This window comes from Phalacrocorax aristotelis, chromosome W (genome assembly GCF_949628215.1).
Source record: "Phalacrocorax aristotelis chromosome W, bGulAri2.1, whole genome shotgun sequence".
Taxonomy (NCBI): Eukaryota; Metazoa; Chordata; class Aves; order Suliformes; family Phalacrocoracidae; genus Phalacrocorax; species Phalacrocorax aristotelis.
The window spans coordinates 940,901-958,925 of NC_134310.1; the positions used below are offsets into that span (position 1 = coordinate 940,901).

General features: G+C 48.2%; 1 long non-coding RNA gene across 1 annotated transcript; it reads right to left on the minus strand.

The window, feature by feature from the left end:
* Positions 1–4,437: 4,437 nt before the first annotated feature.
* LOC142049826 (uncharacterized) lies at positions 4,438–13,083 on the minus strand. Its single transcript, XR_012657832.1, has 3 exons — positions 12,774–13,083; positions 12,544–12,626; positions 4,438–6,723 (listed from the first exon to the last, which is right to left on the minus strand). It is a non-coding gene; the product is annotated as an uncharacterized LOC142049826 (long non-coding RNA).
* Positions 13,084–18,025: the final 4,942 nt, after the last annotated feature.

The following is an 18,025-nucleotide window of genomic DNA, read 5'->3' on the forward strand; positions in this document are numbered from 1 at the left end:
CCGCCCCTCCCCCCGCCGGCCGCCGCGCGGGAGGGGGGGAAGGGCGAGGAGCGGCACAAAGCGCGGGGGGCGGTGCGCCCCCGGCCGCCCCTCCTCCCCGCCCCGCCCCTGCCGCGCGGCGGCAGCGGGCGCGCGGAGGGGGCGCCCCCCGGCGGGCGGGAGCGGCGCCGCGGCCGGGCCTGTGGGGCGGGGCAGCGACACCCACCCCTCCCACCGGGGCGGGCGGAAGGACCCCGGCCCCGCACCCCGGCCCCGCACCCCGGCCCCGCAGGGAGCGGCCCGCCGTGCCGCTGCTCGGCCCGGCTGACGGCCGGCGCCCCGGAGGGGCTCGGCGACCCGCGCCCGGGCGCGGCGGGAGCGCGGGGAGGGCCGGGGCCGGGGGCGCAGGAGGAGGAGGAGGCCCCGGGGCGGGGGCAGCGGCACCGCACGCCCGGCTCTTCGGAGCGAGGTAACTCTTGGGCAACGATTTTGCCCGGTGGCGCTTTAGCCCTAAATCACTTCCTTGTGCGGCTCCTGCTCCTGCCTCGGTGCCGCCCGCTCCCGGCCGTGCCCCGCTCTGCGCTGGACCTCGGTCGTTATCGCTCTGTTATCTCCCGGCAATATTATAGTGCTTAAGTAGAGGCTGATGAGCTATAGGTTACATGACAGCTCTGCTCAAACCCATTTATGCATTTACAGGGCAACAGCTGATTTCTATGTTTACCCTTAAGTACGCAACGCATTAATAAAGCCACGTAGGGCCGATGGCACGGGAAAAATCTTCTGTCGCCACACCCCAAACCAAGGCTGCCCTGGATGCTGCAGAAGGAGGTACGCAACAGCTCTTCGGCCTCGCCAGCCTGCAGCGGGGCAGAGCCTGGCGGCGGAGGGTGCGTGGCCCGGTTCAGGATGGGAGATGGCAGCCAGTGGCAGTCTGTGTGAGCCGGGGCTGTGACAGCACAGGAACGCGTCTCATCTCCATCTACCTGTGTCTGCCGCTCGGCAAACTCCAGCGAGGCGCCGGGGACATCCAGCAGGAGGAATAGCTGGGGGCAAATACTACCTGGGGGACAGTGGCGCCTGGAACTGGCTGATCGCCAACAGAAAACAGCCACAATGGCCCAGTAACTATTTTCCCCTTACTGTGTTTTTACAGCAAGGGGTGAATTGGCCACTAACAAAAAAAAAACAACCATCACTAGAGGAGCTCTCAGCTAACCGCTTGGCAGACACACCGACCTCTGCATGCTCGGGTATCACCTTACACCTGTTTTCTGCTCCACAGAGCTGCGGGGAGAGGGAAATCGGAGATCCGTTTTTCTGGAGAGATTCCACAAGCAGTCTGTAAGCCAGAAGGTTTTTTTCCAGCCTTTATTGAAGCTCTTCCTGGGGAAGGAAGGGTTTGACCTCTGCCCAGACAACAGTGCACAAGAGCTAAAATGGCAAGCTGTTAAAGTGCAGCTCATGAAGGCAGTGGCCTTTGTACTCACGTGAATGTCTGCTGGTCATACACTCCATAAGACATAGGCAGTAGCTGACACACATAGGCAGGGTCTTCCCCAGCACCATACCCTGAGACGGCTTGTTCCCCCTTCCTCAGAGTGTCTGTCAAGGTGTCCCCTCGAATGGTCAGGGCCAAAGGAGCCCCTGGCCACCAGGCTCACCCAGCGGTTCTGCTGTCGAGATAAACTCAGTTTTAATACTCTTTTCCTGAGCTTGGCAGAATCTGGATCTAGCTTCTTCCCCATGCTTCTCAATCACCCGCTTTGATTCCTTCACAGAAGCAGCTCCACCACCCCTGATCCCCTGGATGCCAGGGGAAGTCGGGATTCTCCGACCGATCCATCCATCATTCCCTTCCCAGGGGTCTTTCTCTTCAGTTACCTCTGTCTTGCTTTAACTCTTTGCACTGCAGCTTCAGAGCTGTGAGCAGGAGCACAGTCACTGCAGGCTTTCTCAAAAGGCCGCTTTGCCAGCAGTCCTCCAGGCCAGTTTGTCGTTCCACAAGCCCTGCCTTGTCACTGGGGCCTGACCACAAGGCAGAGGTAAGCCAAGTCCAAATCATCTGAAGGGCTAGCTCTGGGAAGTTCAGGTGATACTTGAATGTTTCAAACCGTATGGTTTCAGGAGCCCTTAAAGTATTTTCCTCTGCAGCCAGTTTCATAAACTCCTCTCAGTTTTTTGCCTGCCTGAATCTTCAGGTGTCAGCAGCGGAGACTGTTGGCTGTAACTGGAAACCATTGGGAACTGGCATGGACTATCAGGGACGTGGGGGTTTGTGAAGCATAGAAAGAAAAGGAAACAGGTGACTGTAATTCAACGACTGTAACTGGACTGTAATCCAATTGCTGTAGAGCTGGTGATATATGGAAATCCCTGAATCTGGGTCCTTTCTGCAACGCGTGATCACAAAGGGTGAGCTCTAGGCGTGCGTGTGCTGCCAGGCCAGCCCTGGGCCTCTGCAACCACAGCAATGGGTTTTGACTTCCACGTTGCAGCATCTACACTGGTGTTTTTGTAAAATTGGATGTCACTCCCATTAAGACGTTCTCCCCAAGGGAAAAGTATGTATGTACCTGAGCTGAAGGAAAGGATGGCTGGTGACGGAGCAGAAAATTAGTACTCTCTGCCACTAACACATCGACCTTATTGGATTGTAAAGCCTTAGTATCAAATCCGTGATGGAGATTAGTTGTTTATTTCCTCGTGGATATGACATGCATAATTCCTCTTCACAACTCTATTTAGGATAATAGACGGCCCCAGAGAGATGCAATTCATTTGAGAATGCTGACATCAAAAAACTCGAGGTGCAGCTCAGGTGATTTATAACTGGCCTCTTTATATAACAAAGGCCCGTTAATTATTTAAAATTCTCAGAGAAAAAATAGATTAAATATCTATTATGGATGGCAATTCTCAGTTACAGATTCAGCTCCATAGAGCCGTGTCAGGCGGGATGCTCTGGGGAGCGCCAAGGAGGCAGCCCTCCCCTGTAGGCATACACGGAGAGGTGTAACGGGAGCAGTAACTGCACGGGCCGGGCATCTTGCCTCGCAGAGTGATGATGCTCCTGAACGTTCAGCAGCGGCCCCGACCAACCGTGCAGCGCTGTGCCAGAGCGGCAGAGAGGGGGTTCCTTCCCAAGTCCAGCTGGTGACCAGCTCGCGGCCTGGGGCTGACGGGCGAGATCCCTCCTAATTCCTTTAACCTCGCAGCGTGACAGCAGGCACTACTCTATTCATACACATGCCTAATCCTTTCCTAAAGCTCTCTAACTGCTTCCTCAGCCAGAGCCTCCAGCGGCAAGGTACCCTGGGCTGACTCTACAGATTGATAAAAAATTTTGGCCCTTTGATGTACGCGTGTGCTTGCCGCCCATTCTTCTGCTCGTACTAAATAGCCGAATAACGCCAGTACATGCTCTTCTGTAGAAGAAAGGAAAATACTTTTGTCTGCTTTCCTGCGTGGCCCCACAGTCCATTGGCTTTTAATTCTCTCATACAGCAAACAAAAGCCCTAAAAATACCTGGGCACGTGCCCATTTTTAGCCTCCCATCTGTTCCCTTTGAAGATTTGCTCCGGAAGTTGTTAATGTGTCTTTTTTTCCCCTTGGTATTACAGTGTAAATGCTCAAATATCCTCCGACTACAACAGGTATTTTTTTCTGCTTCTCAATTCCAAGCGATAGGTCATATTTCACAAAAAAAAATGTGGTTTAGTGGGAAGGATGAGAACTACCAGCTTCCAGACTAGCTTGAATTAGCAGGGCGCTTCCTTGCAGCCCAGCAGCCCCCTGTTGGATGACAGACAGGGTCTGCTGAGCTGGCAAAAAACCGTAAATGGCGTTTTATGTTTTTATCAAGCACCAATGTCTATCACGGGAACACAAAGGTAAAAATAAGCTGATAAACAGGAAAACTACCCACTTTGAGTTCAATATATAGTTAAAACCCTACTCGTGGAGCTCGCTCTGTCCCAGTGTACCAGGCCCCTTCCAAATCTCAAGCAGATCTTTTAAATCTCTTCCTCTGAATGTGTGTGAAAGATTAAGAGGAATGAGATCAGAAGTGACGTGCTCATTTACCCAGGAACATGCTTGCTGCCTGGCTCTCTAAATTACTTTTTTCTGTGTGCTCTGAACATAAATTTTGCAATACGTTTTTCTTTTTTTTCTGCATTGCACCATCAACATTCCTTTATATCAGATATATTTTTTTGTTTCATTTTTAGCTCAGATTGAAATATAATACTGTACTCCAATTTTTGTACTAATGTTGGTCTTATCCCTTCCTAGGTAATTTTTCTGTTTTTCCCACAGTGACTCGATGATATCACAGTCTGTGAGCTACGAACTCCTCCAGTGTGAGAAAGCTTATAGCCCCATGGCTCTTGGAGTAAATTATTTCCAATTACAGTTATTACAATAATTACAGTTAAAATAAACTTTTTTTTAGCTTTTAGGTTTTTTATTAATGAGAAAACATTTATGGGAAGTTCACGGCATACTCTGCGATTTTCCAATAACTGTGTCAGATTTAATGGAGCGAGCAGATTTTGCTTTTCGGTCACTTCAGTGCTCTGTTTCACTGCTGCTTGTTTCCAAAGTTCCATTTTTATGAATACAAGGACCAAATGCATCTGACCTAGTCACTCTGGGATCCTTTCATCCCCAACAGAGAGAATCAGGAGCTTTTGAGATGCAATTCATCCCATCATCCCAAAGCAGACATCTGAAAAAAGTCAGATGAATGTTACCATTAAAGTGCCTCTCTCTCTCTATTGACTGTAAGAAAGCCCGAGGCAACGAGCTCCAATAAAGGCATCCACGTCACAGGCGTCCAGCGGCAGGTGGGACTGGGATTGTCCTTCACAGGCAGCCTAGATTCACCTGACCCAATTTCCGTAATTTCTAAAAACTAAATGCAATAGTTTAAGGATGCATTTCCCTTCAACGTGTTGAGATTCGAGGATGGAGTAGGGAGTATTTTAACTCAACAAGTAAACCAGCAACCCATCTAGTACCTGATCAGTCGTTCACACAGCGGGAAACAGAGGCAGGGCGTGAACCCCTTTCCCACCGTCAGCGCCTGCCAGGCAGCGATCATTTCTTGTCATCTACGTTGTGTCACATTAGCAGGCACCAAGGAAATGCACTCGGCAGAAAACCTTTCCCTCACAACTGAGCGATTGCCAAAACTGCTTGGCCACAGTTCAGCCAAACACTTACGTGCTCTGCTAAACTGAGATGGATTTAAGTGCATGCTTAAGATGAAGCACTTGCTGTTTTTCTTTGCTACGTCAGGGCGCCCAAGATTAACTCCTATACTTTTTTACATTAACTTGGAAATATTTCACAACCTATTCTGTATCAACTGCATGTTAAAAGAAGTTAAAACAACACATCCCCTATTAGTAATCTGATCAGGTTCACAATAATGAACAACATAAAAAGAACAAAAAAGATGTTCCAAGCTCTGCCAGTTGTCTTGTGCTGCCCGTATACCTCGAAAATGTGCGTTAGCACCTGGGCAAATCCTTAATGTCAACATCAGCGTCATAGGGAAAATAGTTCCTTAAATTTCCACATTTCAGGAGGCTATTTGTTGCAAGAGCTCGTCCTGAAGCCGTTCTCAGCAGAAGCAACCCAAGTGTGAATGCAGAGCTCTCTTCCCCTGGCTCGCGCTTCCAGGGTATGTGTGACCCTGTGCTGGCAAGTTCCGAACGCTGCAGCATGCTACTTAAAACGGAGTAGGGCAATAACCGTAACCACAGAGAAGTTTCCCTCCATGCACTTCTTGGCTGCCCTGTACCCTGTGTTGGCTGTCAGACAGCAGCTCCTCTCCGGACAGAGCCACCGTGCTCGGCCAGTCACAACCCCACCCCTGCGATGCCACAGTCCCTTGCCTCGGCCCACCCTTCGCTTTTGAGCGTTTTTGTAAGAACCTGTGGAAGGAAAAGCAAGCAGCATGGCTTGGATTTGCAGGGACGTGTGTTTGTGTACAGCCCACGCTGGGCTCTCCAGCTGATGTAGCGGAGAGGCTGGGATGATGCGGGGCTGGGGCACACGGGGGGCTTGGGTGACGCAGGGCTGGGGCACACGGGGGACTTGGGTGATGCAGGGCTGGGGCACATGGGGGTTGGGGTGATGAGGGGCTAGGGCACATGGGGAGCTTGAGTGATGTGGGGCTGGGGCATATGGGGGTTGGGGTGATGCGGGGCTGGGGCATATGGGGTTTGGGGTGATGTGGGGCTGGGGCACATGGGGGGCTTGGGTGATGTGGGGCTGGGGTGATGCGGGACTGGGGCACATGGGGGGTTGGGTGATGCGGGGCTGGGGTGATGCGGGGCACACGGGGGCCTGAGAGCTGTGTATGCTCAGCCTGGAGAGGGCAGGGCTCAGGGGACATCTTCCCGCTGACTACAACTACTTGATAAGTGGGCACAGAGAACATGAGGCAGACTTCTCAGAGATCTGCAGGGACAGGACGAAAGCTGAGAGGGGCAAGTTGGAATGTGGGAAATTCTGATTTCATATGGAAAGAAGTTTTCACCATGCGGGTGGGTAATGTGGAAGAGGTTGCCCAGCCAGCTCGGGGTCCATCCGTAGAGATATTCCAAATCTGACGGGACAAGGCCCCAGGCAACTTGGCACAAGTGCTGCACCCGCGGTCTGCAGAGGTCCCGTCCCACCTGCGCGATCCTGAGTCTGTCCCAGAGGAGCTCCCTGGAGTTGTGCAGTACCTGTGCATGTAGGTAGAATAACAACCATCAAGTAATGCCTTCTTGCCAGGTCATGCAACAGAATCTAAGTTAGTGCTGCTTTGAGGAGGAGAGAGGCAGGAGGAAATTGTGGGGCAAAAAGAAAAAGAGAAACATTAGCTGAGGGAGCTAATTTAATGTATTAATACAAATCCTGCAGAAGTCCTCTTTGAGGCCCTCAGCAAGCTGTTGGGATAGAACTTGAGTGACTGCTTCATCATTTTGCTGGAAATATCAGGCATAATTGATACAACAATGTTAACCAAACATTGCTGTGTAACTAACAAGAGAACTTCTGTAATTACGAATAAAACAAAAGCCTAGTGAATAGGCTGAAACACTGCAAAGCCTTCGCTTTTTCCATTATTTGTAGCCGATATTTGTTTTCCTGCTGGACTTAACTGTACCAGCTGTTACTCAAATACTGGGAGATGTTACTTAGAAGGTCCCTGTAATGTGCCAATATATAGACTTTACACTGTAAATCCCTAGTAATTTTAATCATCCACTGACAGTAGACACAAAGAAAATGAAGCATGATCTTCACAAATACAGATGGTTTGGGTTTTATAGAATTGGCTTGAACAGATTAATAGAGCCACAACCTAAGCAGAAAATGCTCTTTAGGAAATCAGATGGATGCTTCACTGGCTTACCAAGCTGCATTATGAGAATAAACTGCTGCCAGAGTCCATCCAAAATGACAAGCTATTCTATTTACTGGGAGCTGTAAACTCAGAGCAACAGTTTCTAAACAACTGCGTTGAAATGAGAAATGATAGCGCAGAAGTCCCCAGCAAGGGAGTCAGCGGGCATACCCGTGCACACACCCTGGCCACAGCTTCCCTGGCTGGCAACCCCTGAGCCGCCCTGACTGCCCGGAGGCACCAGGGTTTAGAAGTCTCCAGTTGCTTCTCCTGCAGGAAGTGTTTATTGCTTTTCTCCCACAAAGGTCAGAGAACCATAGAATGACCTGAGCTGGAAGGGACCCACAAGGATCATCAAGCTCAACATGAGCGAACAGTGGCTGCTGCGGCCAAGAAGGCCAACAGGATGCTGGGTTGCATCAACAAGGGCATCGCCAGCAGAGAGAAAGAAGTCATCATCCTGCTCTACTCAGCGCTTGTCAGGCCACACCTGGAGTGCTGTGTGCAGTTCTGGTCCCCGCTACACAAAAAGAATGTGGACAGGCTGGAAGGGGTCCAGAGAAGGGCCACCAGGATGATCAGAGGACTGGGAAGCTGCCATAGGAGGATAGGCTGGGAGAGCTGGGTTTGTTCAGCCTTGAGAAAAGGAGGCTCAGAGGAGAACCCATCACCATATACCAGGACTTAAGGGGCAGCTACAAAGAAGATGGAGGTTCCCTTTCTACAAGGAGTCCCATGGAGAGGACAAGGGGGAATGGACACAAGTTGCTCTTGGGGAGATTCCGACTGGACACGAGGGAACCCCAGGGAAGTGTTTGGCTTGGCCACATTGGGCACTTTTAAGAGTCGGCTGGACAGGGTGCTGGGCCATCTTGTCTAGACTGGGCTCTTCCTAGAAATGTTGGACTAGATGATCCCTGAGGTCCCTTCCAACCTGGGATTCTGTGATTCTGTGAGTCCAGCTCCTGTCCCTGCACAGGACACCCCAAATTCACACCGTGTCTCTGAGGGCCTTGTCCAAGTGCTCCTTGAATATCGCCAGGCTGGTGCCGTGATGCCTCCCTGGGGAGCCTGTTCCAGGGCCCCACCACCCATTGGGGGAAGGACCTATCCCTAATACCCAGCCTCACCCTCCCCTGGCACATCTCCCTGCCATTCCCTCGGGCCCTGGCGTTGGTCACCAGAGAGCAGAGACCAGCCCTGCCCCTCCTCCTCCCCTCGGGAGGGAGCTGCAGAGCGCCATGAGGGCTGCCCTCGGCCTCCTCTGCTCCAGCTGAACACACCAAGGGACTTCAGCTGCTCCTCGTACAGTTTCCCCTCTAAACCCTTCCCCAACTCTGTGGCCCTGCTCTGGACACTCTCCAGTAGCTTTATACCCTCAATGTCCTGTGGCACCCAACCCTGCCCACAGCGCTCAGATCTTCACTTTCTCATCTGGCTGTTGTGGGACTGCGGACATCAGGAACCGGGATGGGACACCAAAGCTTTTCCTTCCAGTCAGCTGCCTGTCGGCACGTCTCAGTGCCCTGCGGGGAGAGCGTGCAGCCAAGAGGGACGGCAGCTCCCAGTGATGGGGGCAGGAGCAGTGGCCAGGAGGGGCTGGCAGCCCCGTTGCGGCTCAGGGCTCCCAGGCCCGGCCGAGGCTCGGGACTGCCAGCCCCGCTGCGCCTTTGCTTTGCCTCCCAACGCGGGGTGCGGTTTGGCAGCAGAGCAGAGGCCGAAGCCGGCCGTGGGCCAAGGAGGTCTCTTCCCGCCCAGCCTGCCCTGGCCGCACCGCACCATGCTGGCCACCAGCCCAGGGAGGCCATCGGGGGGCCCGGAGCCAGCGGGAGAGCGTTCCCAACCCGCGGGGCCAAGGGGACGCGCCTCTGCCCGCTGCGTTCCCGCTCCCCCGCTCCCCGACGCAGCCCGCGCACAGCGCCGATAACGATGGGAACCTCGCTAATTACATGAGCAATCGGGCTATTTTTAAACAAGCGTTGTTACAATTGAGGTATTGAGCGACAACTGCGGAATTGATTGACTACCCAGCCTCGCTAGACGCAAAGCGCAAATAGTCTGGCGTGAAAATAGGGCACGCTGTGTTCTCTCTCTCCTGTGGCTTTAACGTCTTTAGATGTTGTGTACGACAACAGTAGTTAAAAACCACGCAGACAAGACTGCGTTCCGTTTGATGGGGTGCTTGCTGCATGCTGATTTTTGTAATTCCTTTGTCTTTTAAATGATTATTGCACATTAGTGATTTCAAAGGGGATTTTTAAAATGTTCTATTCACAACGTATCGCTAGTTCCACTGAGCTCAACAAATCGTGAAAGTAGGAATAGAAAGTTACAGATTTTATCCTACTGTCTTTTTGGTCCTTAGTTTAAAATAGAATTTCATTATTTCCACAGAGGGGAAAATAAACCTCTGTCATACTGAGCTGAAAGAAGGTTGTTTACAGACACACTTCAATGTAGTTCAATATTTAATGTTGTTACTGAACAAACTTTTGCTGAAAAAAAAAGGCTTTTCTCACTGTAAAGCTTGTAAATGGTGACAATTTTTATCTTTTTTCTGGAAAATTTTCATAAGAAATTTTAATATTTTATCAGGTTTATGTTTGAATGACAACATTGCATCTATATTTTCAGTATATATCTTTCTTAAAGCATTATTAAAATGCCTAGGGGCTGAATATGATTCTGAACACAGAAAACTGGTTCTGAATGTAAAAGATTAACTATTTTAAAACATTTCAGATTTTGTAATATATTATTGAAAATGTCATAGAAAACTCATCAAACCTATAAACCAAGTTGAATCAAGCTCCCACAAAACATAAATAGCTTTTAATATTTTATTACTAAGTTATTTTCTCAATTCTGTTCCTTTCTGGTTTCATTACTTTATGAGCATGAAACAGTAATCCCCTGGCCTGTATCAAGATATCCTTTCTAGAAGGTTTGTGGGACGGTGTGGTAAAAACACCCAGGCCAACGCCTCGAAAGATAGAAACCTTCCTGCTGTTGGGATTGGACTGAGCGTCCTCTAATTACGGTAACGCTGCGTGTCGACCCGTTAAAAATCCCGCGCTAAAATTTCCTTTAGCTGCACGTCATCAGCAGGCAATGCTAAAGTATGGAATAGCTTTAGACAATATAGGCTGAGCCTTCGGAGTGGCCCTTTTTAAGCCAATCAATTTCATTACTATTATCCACTAAACGCAAAGGCTGGATTGGTCTCACCTTTGTGCTAGGCTTTACCGTCTCTGCAGTCAGTGGGATTTTTCCGATTGTCTCCAGAGGCGGAAAGGTCTGTCCTGACTTTCGGCTGGGTTAGTCGTTACTCAGTTTCCCGTAACAATACTTCAGGCATGAGCAAGATGCTCGCCCCTCCTTTGACAGGATTTTATGGTGTTGTAACTTCCCTGTGGTTTTGAACACTTTGGATGTGTGTCAGACAGGCACAGGCAGAAAGCGCCGATACAATATACGTGGAGATCTGCTTTTGTAACTTCCTACCTAATGTCAGCAGTAACACACAAAAATCAAAACAATTTCACAAGTAAGACAAATCATTTCCTTTCTTGACTCAAGATCCAGCCCAAAGTCGATGAGTGCCAGTGTCGGCAAAGGAGGTGCAGCAGAAGCGTGCGGCTGGGGGTGCCGTACGGCAAGAAAGGGGGACCCACGTTTTCCGCAGCGGCGGCAAGCCGTTAGACAGCCTTAGCCACAGCGTGCAACTGCGCTGCACCGCTAAATCGCGCACAGCCCTGGCGCCGGGCTAATGCGCGTGAGGATCCCTCCACCTCAGGCCCCAGTTCTCTTAAGGAGAACTGTCATGTAACCAGTAGCTTATCCAGAGGTGACAAGAAGATGGGTTAAACACAGAGTGAAGGAAAACAAAGCAAAGAACATTCAGATTTACTGGAAAAGTGTGTTTTCTTGAGAAACTACCAGAGGGAAATAAGTATAAGCATTGACAATTATTTTTGTTGGCATTTCTTTATAAGATTGTTCTGTTTTTTTAATGAATACTTACGCTACTGTGGCATATTGAGACTGCTACGCAAATTATATAGTTTTAAAATAAATATTAAACAAAATCTACCATAAGTCAGCTAAGATCAAACATTTTCTCTTCTTATTTCCTTCACTTTTATCTTATTTCCACAAAGCATTCATTTTTCAAGTGGTCTCTTCTCTCATTATTTAACTACTTACTTCAATGGCCAAAGAAACTTCGTAAAATTTGTGTCAATCTACTTTGCTTATAGGGAATGTAGGATTATTGAGGAAAAGTGAGCTGATCTGCTTGATTTTCATCAGTCAAAAGGGCTCTTATGTTTTTGTTTTTAAGAACAACTTTTAGGTACACTTAAATGCTCCTAGTTCGGACCTGAACTTACAAACACTGAAGTCCATGATGGCAGTTTTGTATTTAGGGTCACTCTACCATGTATCGTCCTTCCCTCTTACAGCAAGGAATATAATATATAATCTAATTTTGGTTATTGTGCTAACAGTTCTGTGCATTTATTTCTAAAGGAGTGGGTTGAAAATGCATGTCTCTTATGTTTCCTGAAACAGAATTTCTCAGAAGTTGCAGATTTTTTACTTTAATGACAAATTTTTACATTTTCTATTTCCTTATAAATTTGAGCCAATAAGCAAAATTAGCATTAAAGAAGTTGACACAAGGTCTGTGTTTCTATCAGTAATTCATGGTTTACAGGAATGAAAAAAAAAAAACCCAAACATTTTTGGGATATTTTAAAAGGAGTCTTAATAGAATTGTATGACCTGGTCTGTGAGGTGTGGTATCACAAAGGCCTTAAAAAGTGGCTGCTAATTATTCTTGAAGGTCTTTGATGTAGTCAGTGGCCTGTTTTTTTGGACCATACAGGAAATCCTGACAGTTTACTGTCTTTCACGGTATGTCGGATTTCCAGTCAGTGGGATAACCTGAGAGGTTGGGTGAATGGAGCAAACCACTCTGCAGAGAGCCGCATCGTGCTGGCAGAAGGCCCCAGGCTGATGCGACACAGGGTACGGCTCTCACGGTGCAGAGGCTTTGCTTCTTTCTTGGTAAGTAAGCTGAGAATGTCTTACCTTGCTTAGTTTATGAGAAATGCAAATACCATGAGATTTCTTATGCAACTGTTTCTTTCACCTGGATTTCACGTTCTGTCTGTGTTTAATAAATCCTGGTTTTGTTCACATGGCTGTGGTACTGATAATCCCAGGCAGACATCCCTAGGGAGAAGGGGGAAAAAAAATGGGGAAAAAAGAAAAAACCTGAAACCTTTATGGAAAAGTGATGAAAAGTAACGTTTCTCAATTTTACCCGTCCCGCCAGGCTCACTCAGCAACGTACGATTCTAATCTCCACGTGACTCTCACCGGCGTAGGTAGGTGGAAGGTGAGGGCGAACACCCAGCAGACCAAGAGATCACATCCGATGACAGGCTTTGACACAGAAACTCTTTGCAGATTCACTGAGAGATCCAGGTGTTTCGAGCGAGTCATAGGGACACTCGCTGCAGCACTGCCATCAGGACCACAGCCTCTTCTCTCCGTGGCACCTACAGAGCAATGCGGTCTCTCCTCTTCCACCGCCCAGGGCACGTGCCACCCCACGTGCCAGCAGTGAGGGCGACTGCCCGCCTGGCATCCCCCTCCCTCCCCGCCTCACTGCCCTCGCTGGCAGCGGTCCTTGCTAATGCTCTGGGTGCTGTTCACCCCTTGCAGGTGGAAATAAACACCCAAACCCATAAGACTGGTGTAATTAATGTTCAGGCTCGTCTGGTGTGGTATTTCACCTCTGCCAGTGGCCACAAGCAAACAACAAGGTGAGCATGCAGTGACACTTCCACGGCGTAACCTCCCAGCTTCCAGTAGCTTGCAGATCAAAGGCTTCCTGAACCAGAGTCTGTATCTTCGTATTTTGTGGACTTTGAAATGTTTTTCTCCTCTGAACTGGTCAAAATCCTTTTTGAACCTATGTAAATTTTTAGCATTATCCTGGAATAACAAACTCCAACATATCGTGTGAAAAATTACCTCCTTCTGTTTGCTTCTCTATAATTTTAACTATTTAATTTTATTTCTTCTGTGTTTTACATTATGGTTAATAGGGGATAATTATCAGCTATTCAGCTTCTCCAGAGATTTATGCTTTTAATGGCTCATAACCCTCTCTTTCAGTTCCTTTCTAGGCTGTAGACCTGTAGCACACCAAGTCCCTCCACGTACACAAGCTTTTCTTAATCCCTGCTCATCTCTGTGGCCCTGACACACCTTTTGTTAAGTCTGTTACATCTTTTCTAGGCTTTACTCTCCAGGATTCTGGGAGCTGAAGACTGGATGTAATCATGGTGAGAGTGCAAAGGGATTTATACTGTGGCATTTTAGTGTATTCTGTTCAGTTTGCTATTTCCTTCCTAGTTGTTCCGAACCGCTCTGCTTGGGAGGGGCTGGTTTGGTGGTGTTTGACAGCTACGGGGTGTTCAGCCGATGTTTCCATAAACCTGCCTACAGCAACGTTAACAACCTGCGTAAGTAGGGCAGAACATATCGCTGATTTTCTGTATCGGGGCTGGCTTTTTGTGTTACTTTGCATTTATCCCTGTTAAATGTCACCTGCCCACTCACTCAGTAGCATGAAATTATTGTGCAACGCTTCTCAGCTGGCTTTTTTTTATTATCCCTAATAATTTAATAATCAACAGCAAAACTTTCCACTTTAACAAATTATTTATGAGCACACCTAATATTAGGTTGCAGCACAGATCCCTAAGAAACTCTGCTTTGTCATCTTTCTGCGCTGCGAAAGGTCATCATCCTGTCTCTCATTCTGTAATTAAGTACTGGCCCGTGGAAGGAGCTTCCTTTCTCACCTGTGACCATCTTGGAAGTTTTCATAACACCCAGCTCTGACAGGCGGATCGCTCCTGTCCACGCGCTCAGTAACTCTTTCAGAACGACGTAGCAGACGTGAAGGCAGCTTCCTGCTCCAAACACGCTGACTCTTTCCTCCTATTTTATTTTTGCCCCGTCTTTGCTCATGTTACTATTTCTGCTGATTTGCCTATGGAGTCGGGCCTGTTGGAGGGTGGTTCCCAGGCTCCCTCCTGAGCCCTTTCAAAACCGGTGAAACTGTTGTCACCTGCCACTCCTCTCTGCAAACAGCGATTTGTCTCCGCACTCGGCACCTCAGCAAACCCTTACTTCGGCCTCTACAGCCACTGAACCTGAGCGGTTTGCTGCTGCCTGCGCTAACGGCTTTGCTCCAGAGCCTCTGCTGCAGATACCCGCCACTTGGAGACATCTCCTGCCGAGCTCTCCCTGCGGAGAAGGATGTCAGCCAGCTCTACTGCCAGGGCCTTATCGTGGAGTACTCCTTTTGTATGCCGGTCATCCAGCGACACTGTTTGTCCAGGCTTCTTTGCTCTTTTCAAAGGTTCTTTCAAATCAGAAATATACTCTTAAATTCTAATACATTTTTTTAAAACTAATATCCACCCTGCCTGCATGCAGTCTGCCCTTCCGACTCTTCTTTTTAATTATCTTTTCTACCAGCTTTCTTAGTTTGGTGTAGTTCTTCAGTCAGAAAGTCCTCCAGTGGATTTCTTTCTGCATCTAAAAAGGTATTCGGTCTGAGTATTTTGGGTCACTGTGCGACCTTTAGAGTGAGCCTTAAAAAAATCAATTTCAGCATTTTTCGCTCTAACCAGCGCTGGCTTGGGTCTTGACTTAAAAATAAGAAGAAGCGCCTCTTCTCCAGTCTGTCTATACACAGCCGATGGAAAGATTCGTGTTTTAGATCCTGGAACATTTTTATTTCCCTGTAAAGTATCACATATGGTTTTTATGTTAAGTATAAGATGGACAATGTCATCAATTGTGTACTCAATTACCAAGCTGAATGCGTTATAAGACTGAAAAAAGATCAGAAGATGTTGTTTGATGCTATTGCCCTTCTAGTAGTCAGCCTGAAGCTCAGTTATCTCCCTTTTTGAATTTCCACATGAAAGGCTTTTCTACTCCTAAAACAGGCAGCTAGTTTCTACACTTTTAGCTGCAGAGGATACGAGCCTGATTTAGAAAATAGGTGAAAAAAACAACTCACCAGATAAGTCCCCCCACTCTTCCAGTATCTGCTGCAGGCAGGAAGGTGCATCTATCCCCCATGCAGGAAAGGGCTCGAGAGCAGCGGACATACTAATGACAGTCCACATGCACCACTTCTGACCAGCTACCCTGGCAGGTGCACAGCGCTGGCCAAAACCTTTAAAAGACAATATGCAGGATTTCTGTGAGTGATTGTCATACACCTGCTAACAATCCAGCTTCACGCTTCATAGTAACGGCAGGCTTTTCTCTTATCAATTCCCTTCTATTTTTTGTCGGTGTGCAGCACGGAGGCAGGTGACACATTCATTATAATCAACCACCAAGAAACAGCAAGCCTGCTTTTGCCAATTTAAATAGTTAAGCCACAAGTGATGGCAAACATTATGTTCAGCTTGGATCTAGATAAAGTCTTGGGGGCAAGCGCATGGTAGAAGACTGAAAACACACCATACTCAAGCCAGTATTTATCTAAAAACTCTGCCGGTCTCCTGCTTTTATGGCAAATGTATAATTTGTATATCGGGAGATAGTTACTCAGCTGCTGTGACAAATTTTGCCCAAAAGTCATTATTTGCCATTGTCATTCCTTAATAGACTGTGCCTCCAGGCTATGATTTTGTGCAACCAGGTTCCGTTGTCCCTTGTGTTATGAATAGATTTGTAGGCCACCTGCCTTCTTAATTCCCCCGTCCTCTTTTTTTTGTTTGTTTTTTTGTAGCACAACGTCTCTTCTCCCCTCCTAGCCCATTACAGTTTGGCTGTTTGGGACTAAGAGCCCTGACAAACACCATGTGTGTCAACCGGCCTGCAGCTTTCTATAAAAGGGACTTTTGGCTGAAGATTTGGTTCTTACAGCATTAGGAAGGCTGCCCTGCTAAATACGTCCTTTCTTAGCACATATATCCTATTAAAGCTGGTGTACCACCTTGAGAACTGGCGTAATGCCATTCCAACACATGGCCATGGTGGTACACTCTGTATGAGCTTGAAATATGTTTGCCAAGGGTAGGATTCCAAGCCCTGGATACTGCAATGATATTTTTGGCTGGCATACCCACTGTGAAAATCCCGAGCCAATGTTTTCAATGTTCACCAACCTCCAGCACTCAATTTTAGGCCTCTCATGTCCGATTAACAGAGATAGTAAGACTTCAGCAATTCCAGCTTACCTCGGTGCCCCTTAGCAGTATCTCTGCCGATGCAGAAAGGCTGAGCAGTAGCTCCCTTTTCCCCCCACTATGCTGGAGCTGGGCTGCAACACTTGGGACAATGTACACAAGCCATCTGCAGTGAAAGTTGCCTTTCACTGTTGAGAATTCAACAATAAACAGCATTTATTCAGCCGAACGTACCCAGCTCTGGGCTCTGGCCAACTGGAAGGGAGGAAGGGAGAAAGGGAGGAAGGGAGGAAGGGAGGAAGGGAGGAAGGGAGGAAGACAGGGGTCAGCTCGAGTTCTGGAGCCCTGCCCATGGGATAAGGGATGTGTGAATTTACGTCTCATGGAAGTTTCCAGATCATTGCCTATATTGCTTATTCTTTGCAGGATTATCAGTGAGGAAATATGAAGTATTTGAACTTGACCAATGGTAGAAGGTTGCATTGTAGGTTATTTCACTCATGAGAAGTCAAGATAGGCTAATTCACTTATTTTCAGTAATGTATAGTCTCGTACTTTTGGGCACCAGGTACAGCTTCCCTGTTCACAGGACTCTTTCAGCAAGTACTGTCTAAAATCCCTCTATCTAGACCTTTCTTGAAGGAGACGGTAATGTGTTCAAGCTGGGAAGCTCTGGGAAGGAGCACAACCTATCGAAATCATCTCTCCTCTACCATCCCTGCCCCAAACAGTAATCAGCAAAACTGCCCCACCCGTCCCATTTGAATTCCAAATCAGACAGGCCTATCACTTGTTTTACTGTGGAGACTGCTCCTTGTATTTTGGGTTTTGCAACATCAGTGTTCGTGTTGCAGATGACAATTATTTCTCCTACTCTGCCTGTAGGGTGCTGAATGGCTTCTCCCATTCAACTGCAAAGTGGCAGCACAGTAGCTTTGGAGAGGTTTGTCCAAGATATGACAAGTCCTTCTCCTGCTCCTGGGAGGCTTCAGAAGCAGAAGGACAGCTTTTTCGCTAGGCTAATTCATTCTTTGACTTCTAGGCTTTGGTAACTAGATTGCACAGCAAGTGTACTCATATATTTTGCTCCCACCACCACGCAGATCAAGGGGTGAGGCCAGCGTGTGCTGCAGCAACTTTTCATCCCACAGGCTTGGGTATGCTTCCTAATGCAGGTCCTGAGCACACACAACAGTGGGGGCTTGGGTCTTGTCTTGGCACAGAGCTGGGAGACAGGCTGAGGTGCACACCCAGGTCCCTCAGGCTTGTCTAACCAGTGCCTGTGCTACAGGGGTTTTCCTGCAATACACCAGGCCCAGGACCAACACACAACAAGAGCAGAAGAACAACAGTTCCACCGAAGTAAACAGAGCAATGGTGGTTTGTACCAGTTGCTCATTT